The following is a 19969-nucleotide window of genomic DNA, read 5'->3' as shown; positions in this document are numbered from 1 at the left end:
GGAAAGTAAAATACAGCAATGAAGAGAGACAATCCCTGACTGCAACAGGCTTACAGTCTCGGGGGGCGGGGGAGACATACATCAATACAAGTAAACAGGCATCAGAATCCAGTTAAGAAATCTTAGCAATGTTTCCAAAATTGCATGTACAAGTGGGGCATTTGGGGAACTTTCCTGTAACAAAAATATATACCCATATTAATTGTCTTATTTAAAGTTCTCTTTTGATTAAAATTCAAGTGAATAGATCAGATTTACCATCACAAAGTGATATAGCTGATAGTGATATATCTGTGAGAACTCATTGTCATATTATAAAAGAAAGATAAAAGTGTTCAGAATCAGATCCTCACATATAGTATCTGAAGGCATAGGGACCAGGGCCAGGGATGGAGGAACAGAGAGGCAGCCATATCTTTCTCCTGCAACTTCCGAGCTATGACTCTCTCCCCCAACTGGCCACTGCCGTCCCCCGCCCCGGCTCCTGACCTCACTTGATGGAGCTTGAGGCCAGTGCGGGGAAAATGCTTCAAAACATGAAACGAGGCCTGGTCACCGCCCCTGCCCCAAACCTCTTCCATCTCTCCGGCCTTCACCTTGGCCACTCAGAAGCTCAGGCAGCAGGGTGGCACCTAAGGGAGCAGTAACCCCCATCTGCCACCCAATACCTGGGGCTTGGAGGAACGCTCTGGCCCATGGCCTCTCCCCTCGGCCAGGGTTGGGGGTTCGTCGAGGGGGGAGACATCGAATCAGCCAAGGCCTGGGCTAGGGGGCTTGGTCTCTAGGATGCTCCACAGACCTGGGGTAGATGTGCCGCTCCCAGCATACCACCCAGCTTCTCATCTGTAAAATGGGGATGAAGACTGTGAGGCCCCGTGAGACAACTTGATCACCTTGTATCCCCCCCAGCGCTTAGAACAGTGCTCTGCACATAGTAAGCGCTTAATAAATGCCATCATCATCATTATCAAGAAGCTCCAGCCTAACCTCAGATCTGGAAAGCCCATTATAGCCATGTCTGTTGTGCTCCCGTCCACTGGGAGGTAGAAGGGACTGGGGGTGGGGAGGGGTACGCAAGCCAAGCCTGAGAGGGGAGACTGTAAGGTCGCTGTTGGCAGGAAAAGTATCTTCTCACTCTTGTATTGTTCTCTTTTAATAATAATAATAATAATAATAATTCTGGTATTGGTTAAGCGCTTACTATGTGCCAGGCACTGTCCTAAGCGCAGGGTGGGAATACAAACAAGTAGGGCTGAACACAGTCCCTGACCCATTTGGGGCTCACAGTGTGAATCTCCCCATTTTAAAAAGATGAGGTAACTGAGGCACAGAGAAGTGAAGTGACTTGCCCATGGTTACAAAGGAGACAAGTGACGGAGCCGGGATTAGATCCTATGACCACCTAATTCCTGGCCCCTGCTCCTCTATTTATTCACTCTTCCCCACTTCAAAGCCCTACTGAAGGCTCACCACTTCCAAAAGGCCTTCCCAGACTAAGCACCCCTTTTCCTCAGCTCCCACTCCCTTCCACATCACTTCAACTCCCTCCCTTTGCCCTTCCTCCCTCTCCCCGCCCCACAGCACTTATGCATTTATGAATAAATCTATAATTCTATTTATTTATATTGATGCCTGTTTACTTGTTTTGATGTCTGTCGTCCCGCCCCCCGACTGTAACGCTGGTGTGGACAAGGTTTGTCTCTATTGCTGAATTATACTTTCCAAGCACTTAATACAGTGCTCTGCACACAATAAGCGCTCAATAAATACAAGTAAAATGAATGAATGAATGAATATTCACTAAGCCATGCTGCTTTCAAGCTCTTAGTGCAATGTCCTGCACACAGTAAGCGCTCAGTAAATGCCATGGATTGATTTGGAGAAGTCTTCTAGGGTTGAACTGATCTGAGTGGAGAATAAATCTGCGGTCGCTGATCCAGTCAAATCGGACTCAGTTTGGCCTTTCCACTGGCTCAGCTAGTCGACGTTTCTCGGCAGGAAGCTCAGAGCAGCTACACATTCGCCTCGGCACTTTCTCCCTCCGCAACGCAGGGTCAGGGGGGTTCGAAGCTAAAGCTTCAGTTCCACAAAGAAAACTGATAAGTTTAAGGGAAGGAAAAATAAGAAGAGAGGGACAGGTAGGAGTTCACAAAGCGGTAGTGATTTAGGTAGCTCTTTCTACTTTGTGTTGGGGGTTATCAGAGCTTGTTTTGGAGGGTGGGGGGATGGGGGACTGTAAAGCTAATCAAAATAATAATAATAATGGTGGTGCTTATTAAGCTCTTACTTTGGGCCCTGGGCTAGAGCACAGGCCTGGGAGTCAGAAGGTCATGGGTTCTAATCTCGCTCCACTGCTTGTATGCTGTGTGACATTGGGCAAGTCGTTTCTCTTCTCTGGGCTCCAGTTCCCTCATCTGTGAAATGGGGATTGAGACTGTGAGCCCGACGTGGGATAGGGACTGTGTCCAACCCGACTTGCTTGTATCCACCCCAGCGCTTAGTACAGTGCCTGGCACATTGTAAGCGCTTAATAAATACCATTATTATTATTATAAGGAGATCGGTCTTGGTCAGGCTTGTTTGCTGTGTCACTGGCAGCAGTTTACTCTTACTAGTACTACTGCTGCTACTATGGCAAAGTGGATAGAGCAAGGCTGGGAGCCAACACCATTCCGAGCCCGGGAATGGGCGTCACTCGAGTTCGGTCCCGCTTTCTATCCTCACGGAGTCTGGCACTGCCCTGTTTTCAGTGAGGAAAACACCTTCTCTTTCCTCCCCTGATTGACGACGACCTGCCCAGGCCCCGGTTTCCCTCCCAGAACAGAAGTTAAAAATTATTCAATGTAAAAATTCCTGGTCCGTGAGCCAGAGGCACTGCGCTGTACCAGGCGAAGGGCCTCGCCGGCATTCCCGAGCGTGGAGATAGCACCGGCCTCGCACGGCCCGTTGGAAGCCTCGGACCCTTCCCCGGTCTCCTCCCCAGCCCAGCGGGGCCCGACCGTCTTGCCCCAGAGCCAGGTAGAAACGAGTGCTTCCAGGGAACAGGGATGGCCCTGGGTGAGCCAGCTGGGATATATATATATATATATATATATATATATATATATATATATATATATATATATATATATATATATATATATCGTGTGTGTGTGTGTGTGTGTGTGTGTGGCGGGGGGGATTGTCCTGGTAAACCTGAGCAGCTCTGTCTCCAAGGGATCAGGCCTTGGGCAAGCCAGGGGTGGAGGCGTGGGAGTTGGAGTTATGGAAAACAATAATGGTATTAGGGCACGACGGTATTTGTTAAACACTTACTGTGGGCTAAGCACTGTTCTAAGCACTGGGATAGATACAAAGATAATAATTATGGTATTATGGTATTTGTTAAGTGCTTACTATGGGCGAAGCACTGTTCTAAGCTCTGGGGTAGAAACAAAGATAATAATAATGGTATTATGATATTTGTTAAGCACTTACTTTGGGCCAAGCACTGTTCTAAGCGCTGGGGTAGATTCAAAGATAATAATAATGGTATTATGGTATTTATTAAGCAGTTACTATGGGCCCAGCACTGTTCTAAGCACTGGGGTAGAAACAAAGATAATAATAACGGTATTATGGTGTTTGTTAAGCAGTTACTATGGGTCCAGCACTGTTCTAAATGCTGGAGTAGATTCAAAGATAATAATAATGGCATTATGGTATTTGTTAAGCAGGTACTATGGACCCAGCACTGTTCTAAGCGCTGGGGTATAAACAAAGATAATAATAATGGCATTATGGTATTTGTTAAGCAGTTACTATGGGCACAGCACTGTTCTAAGTGCTGGGGTAGAAACAAAGATAATAATAATGGTATTATGGTATTTGTTAAGCAGTTTCTATGGGCCCAGCACTGTTCTAAGCACTGGAGTAGAAACGAAGATAATAATAATGTTATTATGATATTTGTTAAGTGCTTACTATGGGCCACGCACTGTTCTAAGCTCTGGGGTAGATACAAAGGTAATCAGGTTGGACACAGTCCCTGTCCCACATGGGGCTCACAGTCTCAATCCCCATTTTACAGATGAGAGAACGAAGGCCCGGCGAAGTGAAGTGACTTGCCCAAGGTCTCACAGCAGACAAGTGGCAGAGCAGGATTAGAACCCATGACCTTCTGACTCCTTGGCCCGTGTTCTAGCCACTACGCCATGCTGCTTTGGGGGTTTGTTGGGAGGTTTGGGGGAGGGAGGCAGTTGAGCCTAACTGGACTTTGGCATTTGGCGGGCCTCCAGCATGGAGGAAGTTCAGGGTGTCCGAGGGGCCCCGGGAGACGGGAATGGGAAGCGAGGGATCTGAATTCCCAATCGCCAATGCCTCGGTTCCTCGGGGTGGGGCCGCTTAGTAGCCCTGAAAGGGAAGGGAGCCGAGGTCCCAATAACAACCGTTCGGGACCCCAGGTCAGTCCAGCATCTTCCCTCCCTCCGAGGCCTGACCGTTTGGGATCTAGAAAGTGTTTGCAATGGTCGCCGAGCATTTGGACGGTGGCTAGACCGGAGACACCAGGCAGAGCTCAAGGTTGGTCAAAGGCTGGCAAACACTCGACCCTCCTCCCTGTCCCCACCTCCAGAGGCAGCTACAACGCAGCCCCTCTCTTGGGACTTCAGCATTTCGGTTGGATCCACACCGCTCCAGCTCCCTCCTGAGCCCGGACCAAGGAGCAAGACACTATGTTTCCTGCCAGAGGGAGGAGGCTAGAAGATTCCCCTGTTGTTGTTCCGGCACCCACCCCCTAAGCTATGGAAATCCCGCTCCTGCCATTACCAGGGAAAGGCTGGCACTTTAGGCCTTCTGGAAATCTCTGAAACAGAGAGAAATCCTAATATTGATTCCCCTGAAGCCACATATTTGATCCGGGAACCCTCCGGAATGGGAACCGGAAAAGCTGGGCAGCTGAATTCTGGCTGGATGAGGCCATGCGGTTTCCAGACCATCCCGATTCCTAACCTGGTCCTTGGCACCCTGGCAAGATCAATAAAAAGGGATGACTGATGAGCCCGGTGATCCGCTATTGACTGGACTGTATCATGGGAAGCAAATATGCCACGTCTTTCTCTTATATTTTCCCAAATGTTCAGTACAGTGCATTGCACCCAGCAAGAGCTCTTAGTGGAAAGACCATGGGCTTGGGAATCAGAAGTCCTGGGTTCTAATCCCGACTCTGCCACTTGTCAGCTGTGTGGCTGTGGGCAACTCACTTAACTTCGCTGTGCCTCAGTTACCTCATCTGTAAAATGGGGATGAAGACTGTGAGCTCCACGTGGGACAGCCTGATTACCTTGTATCAACTCCAACGTTTAAAATGGTGCTTGGCCCATAGTAAGTGCTTAACAAATACCATTATTATTATTATACCACCACATCCATCACATTCTCATCTTCTTAGCCTGTAAGCTCATTATGGGGAGAGAACATGTCTATCAACTCTTGTATGGTACCCTACCGCTTGCTTAGTACAGTGCTCTGCAGGTAGTAAGTGCTCACTAAAGACCATTAATAGATTGATTCTTCATCATGATCATGAGCATTGGCTAGGCCCATTCAATATACAAAGTTCTGTATGAGCTCCTTCAGTGTGCAGATCACTGTACTTGCTGTGTGCTGTGTGTGTACCTGCTGTAGTGGGCGTCTGCTAGGTGCAGGTCACTCTACTGGACCCCAGAAATGTACAGGTCACAGGTCACTATTTGGAGTGCCTGTTGTGGGCAGATCACTGTGCTAGATATCTATTGTGTGCAGGTCATTGATCTGAGTACCTGCTGTGTGCAGGTCACTGAACTGAGCCTTGGGAAATAGGCTTAACAGACACAGCCTTTGGCCAGAAATTCCCTGGATTTAGAGGACTCTCCCTTCTAGGAATGAGGGATCCTTGAGCCTGGTAAATGGACACAAGGGTCTCTCTATCCATGGGCCCAGGGACTGAAATGCTTTTTCGAGTCGGTTTGGAGGTGGGGTGTGTGTGTACATGTGGGTGTTTGTGTACGTCTAGGGAGAGCTGGGTGTGGGGAGCTCTCTCCCTAGCTTTACAAAGCTTCTCTTTAAGGCCCAGAAGATGAAAGCCAGACAAGACGAAGCGGGCCGGGTGCTGGGAGAACAGGGGTCCCATCGGTGACAATTCTTTGTGTACCCTGCGGGGAGGGGAGAGGAGGGAGACTAGATGGAAATGGGGGTTCGGCCTCCGGCCAAATCAGATGATTGGCAGCCCCCATCCTGGCTTCTTCCTCCCTGGATACAGCCTCGAGGGATGCTGAGGGAGGATGCGAGGGGTCGGGTTGGCATCCTGATCCTTGACCTTCTCAGAAGATGCTGATGTTAGTGATGCACGAAGGGTGGAGGGGGTGGGGGTGGGTCTCTGTGGCATGTCGCCCCCTAGAGCGATTACACTTTAATAATAATAATAACAATAATAATAATAATAATAATAATACTTGTTAAGCGCATACTATGTGCCAGGCTCTGTACTAAGCACAGGGGCAGATACAAGCAAATTGGGTGGACACAGTCCCTGCCCCACATGGGGCTCCCAGTCTCAATCCCCATTTTGCAGATGAGGTAAGTGAGGCATGGAGAAGGGAAGTAACTTGCCCAAGGTCACCCAGCAGACAAGTGGTGGAGTCGGGATTTGAACCCATGACTTTCTGACTCCCAGGCCCGTGGTCTATCTACTATACCACGCTGCTACGAGCCCCTCTGCATGGGGGGAGAAGGGGGCTCGGCTGGGTGCACTCTGTTAATAAATAATGTGGGGAGAGAGCGACCCGCCCGTTCCCACGCAGGGGCTCGGCCTCGGCCTGAAATGCGCTTCGAGTTTCCTCTCCCGCCATCAAAACACAGGCAGCACCTGGGATACTGCGCCTGATTCCTAATAGAGGAGGAAAAGTTTCTGGTTCTGTTGACCTGGGCACTGCAGCTGTGACCTTTCGATATTTAACGCCAAGCGGGGGTGGCCGGGGGTGGGAAGGGGTCAATCGTCGTCAGCAGAAAGACCCACTGGGTTCTCTCATGAAATGAAACTGCAATAATCACACCTTGTGCAGACACTTCTATGATTGCCAAGTGCTTTTCCTTCAATTATCCCACTTTCCCCTCACCCTATCCTTGTGTGGCAGGGAAAGGCAGGGATGGATTATTATCCTCATTTTTAGCAAGGAGAAAACTAAGTCGCTGAGAGGTTCGGCATCTTCCCAAAGTCACCCAGCTGGAGAGTGGGGCCAGAATGGGCACTAAAATCCGCGTCTTCTGACTCCACAGCTGGGCTCTTTCTGCCTCGAGAACGAGTAGAACAGCGCTTTCCACCATGTTCCAACCCTGCCTGTCTCCGATGGAACCGCTTTTTATAATGGTATTTGTTAAGTGTTTACTATATGCCAAGCACTGTTTTAAATGCTGGGGTAGGTTCAAGGTAATCAGGTTGCCCCACGTGGGGATCACAGTCTTAATCCCCATTTTACAGTTGAGGTAACTGAGGCCCAGAGAAGTTAAGTGACTTGCCCAAGGTCACCAAGCAAACAAGTGGCAGAGCCAGAATTAGAACCCACGTCCTCGACTGCCAAGCCCAAGCTCTTTCCACTAAACCACATTGCTTCCTCCCAGCCCATTTCCAGGATCTGGAGTGTGTGTGTGTTGTGTATGTCATGTGTGTTTGTGTTGTGCATGGTGTGTAATAATAATTGTGGTATTTATTAAGCGCTCATTGTGCACTGAGGTGGATACAGGCAAGACTGGTTGTACACAGTTCCTGTCCCACATGGGGTTCCCAGTCTCTTTCCCCATTTTATAGATGAGGTAACTGAGGCACAGAGAAGTGAAGTGACTTGCCCGAGGTCACACAGCAGACAGGCGGCAGAGCCAGGATTGAAACCCATGATCGTATGAATCCTAGAATTGTGCTCTATCCTTTACGCCAGGCTGCTTCCCCTGTGTAGGGCGGGGGATTGGGTAGTGGTGGTGGTGGGAGTTTCCCGGCCTGTGTTTCTCGCTCCTGATTTATAGGGATATGGAGCCCACAAGACCCTTGGGAGATCAGTCAGTCACCTGGAAGAACAGCTGGACGCCGGGGGGAGGGGGGCGAGGAGGACCTGGGAATGGCCTCGAAGGTGGGAGGGTGGGAAGGAAGAGGTGGGAGAGCCAGAATGCTCCCCACTCTGCTGCTTAGAGCTCCATCGGAGCTAAGGTGGTATCCCTAACGGTTTCGAAGTGCATCATGAGCAGAACTGCACCACTGGGTCTCGTCATCCCCTTTGCCATGTTCACCCTTCGAGAGGGTAGCTTTATCCATCCGGTTGTTTTTATTTTTATCAGTTGTATCTATGCTTTCACTCACTCATCCCTGCAAGCAGCGGGGGTCCAATACAGTGCTCTACACCCAGTAGGTGTCCAGTATGGCTCCCTGCACCCAGTAGGTGCCCAGTACAGAACTCTACACCCAGTGGGTGTCCAGCAGCTCTCTGCACCTAGTAGGTGCCCAGTACAATGCTCTGCACCCAGTAGGTGTCCAGTATGGCTCTCTGCACCCAGCAGGTGTTCAGCACAGTATTCTACACCCAGTAGGTTCCAGTATGGTATCCTGCACCCAGTAGGAGCCCAGTACAGCACTCTACATCCGGTAGAAGCAGCGAAGCAGCAGAGAAGCAGCATGGCTCAGTGGAAAGGGCACGGGCTTGGGAGTCAGAGATCATGGGTTCTAGTCCTGGCTTCCCCACATGTCTGCCGTGTGACTTTGGGCAAGTCACTTAACTTCTTGAGCCTCAGTTACCTCATCTGTAAAATGGGGTTTAAGATTGTGAGCCCCACATGGGACAACCTGATCATCTGGTATCCCCCCAGTGCTTAGAACAGTGCTTTGCACATAGTAAGCGCTTAACAAATGCCATCATCATTATTATTATTAGGTGCCCAGTACGGCGCTCTGCAGGCAGAGCTCTACCCTGCCCGCTACAATCTACGGATGAGGGTCTCTGAAAGGGCTCAAGAATGAAGGAGATGTCCAGGTTTGAGCTGACAAGAGGTGGTGGGCGGAGGGGAAGGGGCGTGTGTGGCTCCTGTCAGGTAGGAACAGGAAGGCTGCGAGACAGCTGGGAAGCAGAGGAGCAGGTCAAAGCAGGTGTCCCTGGAGACAGGAGGTCTCGGCGGCAGCTGGGGGATACGGTCGCGCTGGCAAGACAGGTGTCCGGCGGGGCTGGAGGACGGAAAGGTTGGGGGTCCGGATGGGATGTTGCCAGGGGAACCCCCAGAGCAGGGAATGAGAGAATCGAGTTAGCTCATCTAGACTCCAGGGTCCGGCTTTGGAGGAAGCAGCACAGGACTTTGAAGAAGTTAAATTCAGTGGGGTGGAGTGGCTCCTCCTCCACGAAGCCCAAGGAAACGTCAGCCCCTTCTTGGGGAGGTGTGGCTCGTGACCAGGAAGTGATCGGCGCCCTTTGTGTTGCCGGAAAACCTTGACCTGCAAGACCCTTGTCCTCAGGCTTCTCCGGGCCTGGGCCCTGTATCAGCCTTTCTGTCTGTCAGACATTCCAGCTCCCTAACCTGTTGGGGCTGGGCTCGGCCTGAGTCTCTGCACCACCCAGGGAAAGGGAGGCACCTGCTGTCAGTAGTGCAGCCTGGTTCACACTGTATTACACCTGGCCTGGGTCACTACCAGGCTGGGCCTCACCCCTGGTTAACACTGTATTACACTTGGCCCAGTCACTACCAGTCTGGGCCCCACCCCTGGTTCACACTGGTAAATCTGGCCCAGGTCACTATCAGTCTGGTCCCCAGCCCTGGTTTACACTGTACTACACCTGATCCAGGTTATTACCACATTGGGCACCAGCTCTGGTTCACACTGGTAATCATGGCCCAGGTCATTATCACTATGGGCTCCAGCACTGGTTCACACTGGTAAGCCCCCCTTTTTTCCTCTCCTCCTCCTCCCCTCCCTCTGCCCTTCACTCTTCCCCTCCCCACAGCACTTATGTATATTTGTACATATTTATTACTCTATTTTATTAATGATGTGTATATAGCTACAATTCTATTTATTCTGTTGGTATTGACACCTGTCCACTTGTTTTTTTTTTTTCTGTCCCCCGCTTCTAGACTGTGAGCCCATTGTTGGGTAGGTACTGTCTCTATATGTTGCTGATTTGTACTTCCCAAGTGCTTAATACAGTGCTCTGCACACAGTAAGTGCTCAATAAATATGATTGAATGAATGAATTGTAAACCTAGCCCACGTCATTACCACACCGGGCTCCAACCCTGGTTTACACTGTATTACACCTGACCCAAGTCACTACCAGTCTGGACTCCAGCCCTGGTCGACACTGGTAAGCGTGGCCCAGAGCAATACCCCACTGGACTCCAGCCCTGGATCCCACTGGTAAATCTGGTACAGGTCATTACCATACTGGGCTCCAGTCCTCGTTCACACTGGTAAATCTGGTACAGTTCATTACCACACTGAGCTCTAGCCCTATTAACACTGGTAAACCTGGCCCAGGTTGTTACCAGTCTCTCCCTGAGCTCTGGTAGACATGGTGATTCACTTAGCCCAGGTTGATCGATTAATTAATTCATTCAATCACATTTATTGAATGCTTACTGTGTGCAAAACATGGTAGTAAGCACTTGGGAGAGTACAATATAACAGCAAACAGACACATCCCTGCCCACAACGAGCTCACAGGCTAGAACAGGCTAGGCCCCAACCCTGATTCACGATGGTAATGACAGGAATATTAGCAACCTTAATCTTGCCGTGTCACACTTTTGACTTTCCTCCTGATCCAGACATATCCCCCACTCCTTTTCCATGGATGAATCCAATGGGGAATTTCAATGGCACGGAAACCTCCTAGTCCTTTTTGTCCCCCGCCAGGCCCTAAGGACAAACAGAGCCTCTGGCTCTGAGATCCTTCAGCCCAACTCCAAAAGGGATGAAGCAGGGACCTGTCATTCATACTCTCTGTCATTGGACCAGTTTCATGGGGAGAGGGCTCCCCCTGCCCCCAGGGTCCAAGTCCAGGTGGTTTCTCCCAGGGTTGGGCAGGTTTGTGAAGTTCCACCACACTCTTGGGATCATCATCATCAATTGTATTTATTGAGCGCTTACTATGTGCAGAGCACTGTACTAAGCGCTTGGGAAGTACAAATTGGCAACATATAGAGACAGTCCCTACCCAACAGTGGGCTCACAGTCTAAAAGGGGGAGACAGAGAACAAAACCAAACATACTAACAAAATAAAATAAATACAATAGATATGTACAAGTAAAATAAATAAATAAATAGAGTAATAAATATGTACAAACATATGTACATATATACAGGTGCTGTGGGGAAGGGAAGGAGGTAAGATGGGGGGGATGGAGAGGGGGACGAGGGGGAGAGGAAGGAAGGGGCTCAGTCTGGGAAGGCCTCCTGGAGGAGGTGAGCTCTCAGCAGGGCCTTGAGGGAGGAAGAGAGCTAGCTTGGCGGATGGGCAGAGGTTGGGATGGCTAGCTTGGGATGGTCTAGCTAGCGTGGTGGGGTCATTGTAGGTAGGTGTGCATGGATCTAAGGGGGTCCAGTAAGGTCCAGTCCATTTATTGCCAGAGTTGGAGTGGGGTGCCAGTTCATGAGCCACTGCCCTGTAGCTCTTTTCCAGGCCTCACCCCAGCTACCTAAACTGGAGCGAGAGACCACCCGACCAGGTTGTGGGGGGCGATGCCTGAGCAGCTCCCACCTCATTCTCACCACAGAAGGAGTCTGGAAGTCTATAACACTTCCCCTGTTCCCCCTCCTTCTCCCACTCCCGTCTGCATCACCCTGACTTTCTCCCTTTATTCATCCCCCTCCCAGATCCACAGCACTTATGTACATATCTTCAGTGTATTTATATTAGTGTTTGTCTCCCCTCTAGATTGTAAGTTCCCTGTGGTCGGGAATGTGTCTGTTTATTGTTAGCACTTAGTATAACATTCTGCTCATAGTAAGTGCTCAATAAATACGATGGACCGACTGACTGACCTTGCTCCTGTTCTGGGGATGGGGCCAGAGGAGCTGGGTGGCAGTTGTCCCATTGCGTCCCCGAGCCCCTAATGTGCTTCTGCCAGAGCCACTGCTGCAACTGGAGACCTAGGATTGCAGCATCCCTGAGCTGCCCTGGGAGCCCAGGGTGTTTACTTCTTGGTGTTTCTCGGCCCTGGGGGCAAGAAGGCGGGCTGACTTTCCAGTTCAAAATCCACCTGCTCCTTTCTTCCTCCTCCCTTCCCCCTCTTCTCCACCTCTCTGCCTCCTCCCCTCCCCACCCGAGCTATGCTGCAGCTGCAGGGACGAGGGAAAGATACAGCGTGAGGCAGAGATGGGTGGGCTCAGGTATCTTTGTAATGAACAAAAGACTCGCTGCTGAGGAGCCCCTCCCTTCCCTCTCTGAGCCTCTGCAGGTGGGGGTGGGCCCAGCTGGGCTCAGAGCATCCCCAGTCTGGCCCAGAGGGGTATCTGCGGCAGCTGGGAGAGGCCCAAGGGGTTGGGGTGTTGGGCAGGTGGCAGTGAAGAGATATATTAGTCAGATGTCACTTTCCAGGTGATCAGGTAGGGGCAGGCACTGGGGGTATGATAGCCACCCCTATATTGGTCCAAGGGTGCCCCTGACAGGAGAATCAGGCCCCACCCAATCATATCTCTCCTGGCCAAACTCGGCATTGCTTTGCGTTCCATGGAAAAATCAATGCTGTATTCTGATGTCATCTGATATTTCTTCCTGGCATATTTACTCTTCTACCTAATTTAATCATCTTTTTCTTTCTACTCCCACTATTTATACATCTTTTCTGTCTCCTCCGCTCCTGGAGGTCAGGGAATGTGTCTTGTTGTATTCTCCCAAGCACTGATTGCAGCATACAGGTGTTTCATACAGTGGTGTGTATATAGTAGGAGTTCAGTGCGATTGAAAGAACAAAATAAAATGGAATATGATGATGTTTTGAAATGGGAGCTTAGGAATTCATTCATTCAATCGTATTTATTGTGCACTTACTGTGTGCAGAGCACTGTACTTAGTGCTTGGGAATGGTATGCCCATTTGCTCTTGAGTCCTGGCAACTGGTCCGCAAGCTCAGCCTCTTCACTGTGTTCTCTCAGCCAGCCATTGGAGGCCAGGAACCCTGGAATTAGGATCTGACCTGGACCAAACCATTGTCTCTGACAGGCTTGGGGGATCAGGGTGGGGCCATACCCACTGCCAGGCCTCTGCCCCGATCTTCTAGACTGTGAGCCCGATGTTGGGTAGGGACTGTCTCAATATGTTGCCGATTTGTACTTCCCAAGTGCTTAGTACAGTGCTCTGCACACAGTAAGTGCTCAATAAATATGAATGAATGAATGAATTTGAGTGAGGTCACTGCTTTGCTGGGCCTGGGGATGTGTTGGTTGGGGATGGGTAAGATTCCTCTGCTTTCTCTGTGCATGCCTGCTTCTGGGGGTGGGTCCTGTCAAGGACAGGCCCTGAGCTCACCCCTCAGTTAACCTTGCTCTGGGAGAGTTTCAAGATGGCCTCTCCTTCCACCTGACTTGCCTGCCCCTCCAAGGCTCTTGGACAGGAGCCCCTCCAAGAAATGTTCAGGCCATGTTTCCCAACTCCTCAAGAACCTCCAGTGGTTGCCCCTCCACCTTGCATCAAACAAAAACTTCTCACCTTTGGCTTTAAAGCACTCAATCACCTTGTCCCCTCCTACCTCACCTTGCTACTCTCCTACTACAACCCAGCCTATACAACCCAGCCTGTACATTTCACTCCTCTAATGCCAACTTTCTCAATGTACCTCAGTCTCATCTATCTCGCCACCGACCCCTCACCCACATCCTGCCACTGGCCTGGAATGCCCTCCCTCCTCAAATCCGACGGATCATTACTCTCCCCCACTTCAAACATTATTGAAGGCACATTTCCTCCAAGAGGCCTTCCCTGATTAAGCCCCACTTTCCTCTTCTCCCTTCTCCATCGCTCTGGCTTGCTCTTTTTATTCATCCCCCTCCTAGTCCCACAGCACTTATATACAGATCTGTAATTTATTTATTTATATTAATGTCTGTCTACCCCTCCAGACTGTAAGCTCACAATGGGCAGGGAATGTGTCTGTTATATGGTACTCTCCCAAGCGCTCTAAACACAGTAAACGCTCAATAAATACGAATGAATGAATGAATGACTCCCTTGCCCAGCCTAGCCAGCCCATGGTCTCATTCTCATTCCCAACAGCAGCACAGGGATATGTGGGGTTGAGTCCCGGCCAGGGGCACTGCTGCTGAGGGGTCTGGTCCTGGGTAGCTGCCCCATCCTCTTGGGCCTGAGCCTGAGCTGGCATCCCTGAGCCTGGAGTGGAGCCACCCATGGAGGCACAACATGCCCCTTACTTCCTGCAATGAAAAGTTGGTCCCTCCCTGCTCAGGGTTGGATGCCTAGTGGGCACCTCACCCTGCCTGGTTGGGTTGCTGGTCAGTGCCTAGCTCCTAGCCCTGAGCATGCTCAAAAACATCACTTGCAGACTTTGGTTTCCAGTTGTTGCTCCTGCCACTGCCCCACTTCCTTGTCCTGAGAAGCCTGTCAATCAGTGAGTCCGCTGGCCCTTCACCCATGGCACCCTCAGAGTTCCTCTCGCCTTCCCCCAGGGGGCTACTTCCGGGTGTCTCGGGGGTGGGGTTGGCCAACTCAGGGCCGGGAGGGATGGCGGAATCAGTTTCTTGCTGCCAGGGCGGCTCTGTTGAAAAGAAACGCTGCTTTTGGCTGCCAGGCTCCCCTGAACCGGCTCCACGAGTTCCAGCCTGGCGTGCTGGGGAGGAAAGCACTCATAGAACCGGAAAGCAAACCGTGCAGGCACCGCCCCAACCCACACAGCTCCACTCTGTGCAGCTGGGTTCTGCCTCCTGAGCCCATCTGACGGGGACCAGAAAACCTGCCTCCGGCCGAGTGAGGCCACCCCTTCCCTTGGCCACTAGCCACAAGGCCCAGCTTGCTCCTGGGTTGTTGTGGTTGCTCTTTGTTTTCAAATCTCCCCTCATTCCCAAACTGTGCTGTGAAGCTCCCTTAGGTCTCTTTACCTTCCATGGACCTTCTCCCCACAGGACTCTCTCCCTCCTTGAGGAGCAAAAAGGGGCTGGGGATACTGACAGAGAAGACTCTCCTTGTCCCAGGGGCCCACAGAAGGGGCAGAAATCAGAGGACCTGAGATCAAATCTTGGCTTCACCACTTGCCTGCTGTGTGACCTTGGTTAAGTCACTTAATTTCTGTGGGCCTCAATTTCCTCCTCTGCATAATGGGGATTCAATATCTGTTCTCTCTCCTACTTAGACTATGAGCCCCATGAGGGTTAGGGATTGGGTCTTATGTCTACTTTAGTGCTCAGAACAGTGCTTGGCATATAGTAAGTGCTTATATTATTGTTGTTGTTAAGGCAAAACTGGCCAGTATGATTTTAAGATGAAAAATCCGATCCTAGGAGCTGCAAACACGCCCACACATCCACACACCTATGCACGCAAACAGGGACAGACGGACGTATGTACACAAGTATAAGCACACACACACACACACAAAACCAACTTCATTCTCGCTTTTCATTGTCTCCTTGGACTTTCAACCTTTTCCACTTCCCAGCCACGGCTCCAAGCCGAGTGTGCCAGAGGGGATCGGTGGGTGGCTGGCCAGGGGATGTCTTCTGTGCCTCACCCATATTTGAAAACCTGGGCCCCACACGGGGCACCGTTCCCTCCACAGCCGGCTGCAAGTTCAGCTTCCGGGAGAGGGAGCAGCGGGACTGGACCGCAGGAGAGCCGAGGCCCCTCCCTCCCTCCCTTTTTCCTCTCCCTCTCTCCCTCTTCCTCCTTCCGGGCCTGAACTTTAGTCAATTGCCCATTCCCCGCCTCCCCCCGCCCCCCACCCCCACCCCGGGCCCAAGCCTGGGGTGCGTCTCAGGTGAGCACACTAGACTGGGGAGGGTTTGCTGCCTCACTGACTGTCCTTGGCATTTCCAATCTCTGAACTTCTACCTAGAGGCCCCAGCAGAGGAGTCCAGGTGGGCCTACAAGCTTCCCTTGCCTCCGAACTTGGCACTGTGGGAAATTCCCTGAAGGAGGAAGAATCCCTGGGCACTTACCCTTCACCACACTTTCCATTCAAGGCCGCAATTCACCTCTGGAGCCAAAGGGAACCTGCCAGGTCCCTCTCTCCGAGGGACCCCGAGGAGAGTCTCTATCAGCTAGTGTGCAAGGTTGAGGCAGCTGGGAACACTACCAGCTGGTTTAATGGGGGTGTGGTGTTGGGTTACCCCGGATCAGCAGGGCATGTCCCAGTATATTGAATAAACACCATCAGTTTCGGGGACAGACGGCCTTTCCTGTGAGGGCCAGTGGGATGTGGATTGCTTGGAACCCAATGATGCCCTCCTGTGAAGACAGTTGGGAGAGAGCCAGAATGCCAGACTCACTTCTAGATCCCCTGGATTCTTACTTGTGACACTGTCCACAAAGGAGTCAGAGTGATTACTCAAGGCACTTTCCTCTCCCCTGACTCCTCCACCCCCACCACCCTACCATCCTTGATGTCAGAGGGTCTGAGGTCGCTCCCAGGGACCAGGCTGTCTGTCTGTCGTTCAGCACGGCCCACTGCCACAGCTGCCCTGGCCCATGGCATCAGGGGGTGAGTCCCTGTGGCCGACGGGCACGGCCTGTGGGCCACTTGCACTGTGTTTTTTCTAGTTTGACCCTCCAGGTGCCGAGGGGCTGTAGCATTGGTGCTCTGTTTGGATCCCAATGGCTAAGGAGGAGGAAGTGGGGGCGAGGGGCTGCTGAGAGAGCTTGTTGCCTAGCAACGAGACCTAGGCCTGGGCTCGCCTCAGGCTTGCAGCGCAGGTGGGGACGTTCCTGGCAGTGTGCGAGGGCGGGTGGGTCTTGGCCAGGGCAGGCGGGAAAGGAGCCGAATCCCAATGACCCAATGCAACGTTCTGCACAATGTAGGCGTTCGACTATAGCTCTCGCCTTTTGCACTCCTTCCACAGCCCTCTCTCCTCCCCACGACTTCTGCCTTCCTTCCTTCTTTCCTTTGCCTTCCTGCCTTCTTCTCCCTCCTAAGGTCCTTTTGGGAGCCAGTGCTAGACATGCCCCTCGAGTCTCCCAGGGTGCAGTAGCAGTTCTTGTAGGTGGCCCCCGCCTGCAACCGCGGTGAACTGAGACTTGCCGGGAGAAGAAGGGGGCATTAATCCAGAGGCTGAAAGAATGAGAAAGAGCCGGGGGCGGTTGTGGGGGGGATGTTGTGAAATCAACCCGTGCTGAACAGACTCGGAACTGGTTGGAGACTGACAGGCTGGTTTCTGCTTCCATTTGGCAGGCGGTTTAAACAGCAGGTGCAAACCAGATCAATAAAAGGAGCAACTTTCCAGGGGTGGGTTAACTCCTTGACCCCCTTTGAGCATCAGGGAACTGCACAGCTCTAGGCGCTCACACAAAGGTGCGGGCACACACACACACACACACGCACACACGCAATATGGCTTTCTACGTAAAACATGGGCCGGAGAGCCAGAGGACTTAGATTCGAATCCCCGCTCTGCCGCTTACCTGCTGTGTGACCTTGGGCATGTCATTTAACTTCTCTGTGCCTCAGTTTTCTCAATTGTAAAATGGGGATTCAGTACCTGTTCTCCCTCCTACTTAGACTGTGAGACCCATGGGGGTCTGATTCTTTCATTCATTCATTCAATCATATTTATTGAGCGCTTACTGTGTGCAGAGCAGTGTACTAAGCACTTGGGAAGTACAAGTCGGCAACATATAGAGACAGTACTTATTAAGCACTTACTCTGTGTCAAGCACTGTTCTAAACACTGGGTTAGATACAACTTAATCAGTTTGGACAGAGTCCCTGTCCCACACGGGGCTTACACTCTTAATCCCCTTTTTACAGATTGAGGTAACTGAAGCCCAGAGAAGTTAAATGACTTTTGTGAGTTAAGTGAGTTAAGTTAATCAGGGCTGTATCAGGCCTGATTAAGCTTGTATCTACCCCAGCATTTAGAACAGTGCTTGACACATAGTAAGCGATTAACAAATACCATAAAAACAAACAAACAACAACAAAAAAAAAGTTGTACACACAAAAATGCACTGAAGACAGGGTGGCCAGGGAGTCTGGCTGGCGGGTTAATGGAGGAAATTGCAGCAGATCCTTGAATCTTTGACTACTGGACTCTTCTTCTGCCCTGAAACCCAGCACCCATGAGAGTTAGTTCTAGGAGATTAGTGCTAGGGGGCTGCTGAAGTTCTGGATACATATGGGAAGGGAAGGCAGTCATGTGCTTAGTAAAGTGCTTTGCCCCAAGTAGATGCATAATAATAATAGTAATAATAATTATTATTATGATGGTACTTGTTAAGCGCTTACTATGTGCCCAGCACTGTTCTAAGCGGTGGAGTTGATACAAGTTAAGCTGGTTGGACACAGTTCCTGTCCAGAGTAGTGAAGTAACTTGCCCAAGGTCACACAGTAGACTTGTGGTGGAGCTGGGTTTAGAACCCATGTCCTTCTGATTCTAGGTCTGTGCTCTAGCCACCAAGCCACAATGCTTCACAATAAATGCTACTGGTTAACTGATTGGTTACTAATGGAGCCGGGGTGCAGTGGAGTGAAGTGGCAGGGAGCATTGCTCATCGGTCATTTCTAAGCTAGAGCAGTGAGCATGCATCTCCCCACACTTTGCCATAACCAATCTTGTAGCTCCGTGGCGATGTACAGAGGAATGGTGAACAACAATACCCAGAACAACATGGCCTAGTGAATAGAGCACAGGTCTGGAATTCAGAAAGACCTGGGTTCTAATTCCGGGTCTGCCACTTCACTTCTCTGTGCCTCAGTTCCCTCTGGAAAATAGGGATTAAGACTGTGAGCCCCATGTGTGACAAGGACTATGTCCAAGACAATTTGCTTATATTCCCCCCCCCCCCCCACCCTGCCCCAACCCCCAGCACTTAGTACAGGGTCTGACACTTAGGAATCGCTTAACACCATTATTATTACTATTATTCTTCTTCTTATTATTATTATTGTTGTTAATAACAAGGGCCTTAGACCAGACTGAAGTCCTAGGCTCCCTCCCACTCTTGACCCCCTTCTCTGTCCCCCTTCCCCACAGCCCCTGTGCAGAGGATAAAAGGACAGATTCCTCTCTGTCAGAGTTGGTGGGCCCTGCATTGGGGTAGGGAAGTGTCATGCACCTAGGCGAGGCAGAAGGCAAATTCCCACTTTGCATAATGAAGCACCAGTGTCCTGGCAGGTGTTGGGAGGGCACTGGGGCTCTGTGGATCTCCAGGCCCCTCCAACCCTCCCGCTGGCCAGCTGTGGGGAGCCCAGGGAGGAAGGGGGACTTTGCCTGAGAAGTGTTTACCCCCCCGCACCCCCCGATGCCTCTCAAGTCTTTGATTTTATTTGCAAATAAAACTGGACAGGAAGGGGGGCTGCAGGCAAGCATGTTATGGGCAGGAAATGTGTCTGCTAATTCTGTTGAATAGTTTTCAAATGCTTAGTACAGTGCTCTGCACCTAACAATAATAATAATAATAATTGTGGTATTTGTTAAGCACTTACTATATGCTTGGGAATTTATTTTGGAATGGGTGTTAAAAAAGGTTATGTTTAATCAATTTAAGGTTAAAATAGGTACAGAAATTCTATTTTTATCTTGAAACTTCAATTAAACTGTCATTAACCTAGATAGTTTTAACTAGCTGGATTATTATATGCCAGGCACTGTACTAAGTGCTGGGGTAGATACAAGCAAATATGATTGGACAGAGTCCCTGTCCTACATGGGGCTCACAGTCTTAATCCCCCTTTTCCAGATGAGGGAACTGAGGCCCAAAGAAGTGAAGTGGCTTGCCCAAAGTCACACAACAAATAAGTGGCCGAGCCAGGATT

General features: G+C 50.7%; 1 protein-coding gene across 2 annotated transcripts in view; it reads left to right on the top strand.

The window, feature by feature from the left end:
* The first annotated feature begins 2929 nt into the window (after nucleotides 1-2929).
* TTLL10 (tubulin tyrosine ligase like 10) overlaps nucleotides 2930-19969 on the top strand; it is a 107409-nt gene continuing 90369 nt past the window's right edge. For both annotated transcript variants that reach the window (XM_038747041.1, XM_038747037.1), the window contains exon 1: nucleotides 2930-3018. The gene's annotated coding sequence lies outside the window, so the exon portion shown is untranslated. The remainder of the gene's footprint in view (nucleotides 3019-19969) is intronic.

Source organism: Tachyglossus aculeatus, chromosome 5, assembly GCF_015852505.1.
Source record: "Tachyglossus aculeatus isolate mTacAcu1 chromosome 5, mTacAcu1.pri, whole genome shotgun sequence".
Lineage (NCBI taxonomy): Eukaryota > Metazoa > Chordata > Mammalia > Monotremata > Tachyglossidae > Tachyglossus > Tachyglossus aculeatus.
Note: the sequence above shows the minus strand (reverse complement) of the source record. Positions and strands in the feature narration are given on the sequence as shown.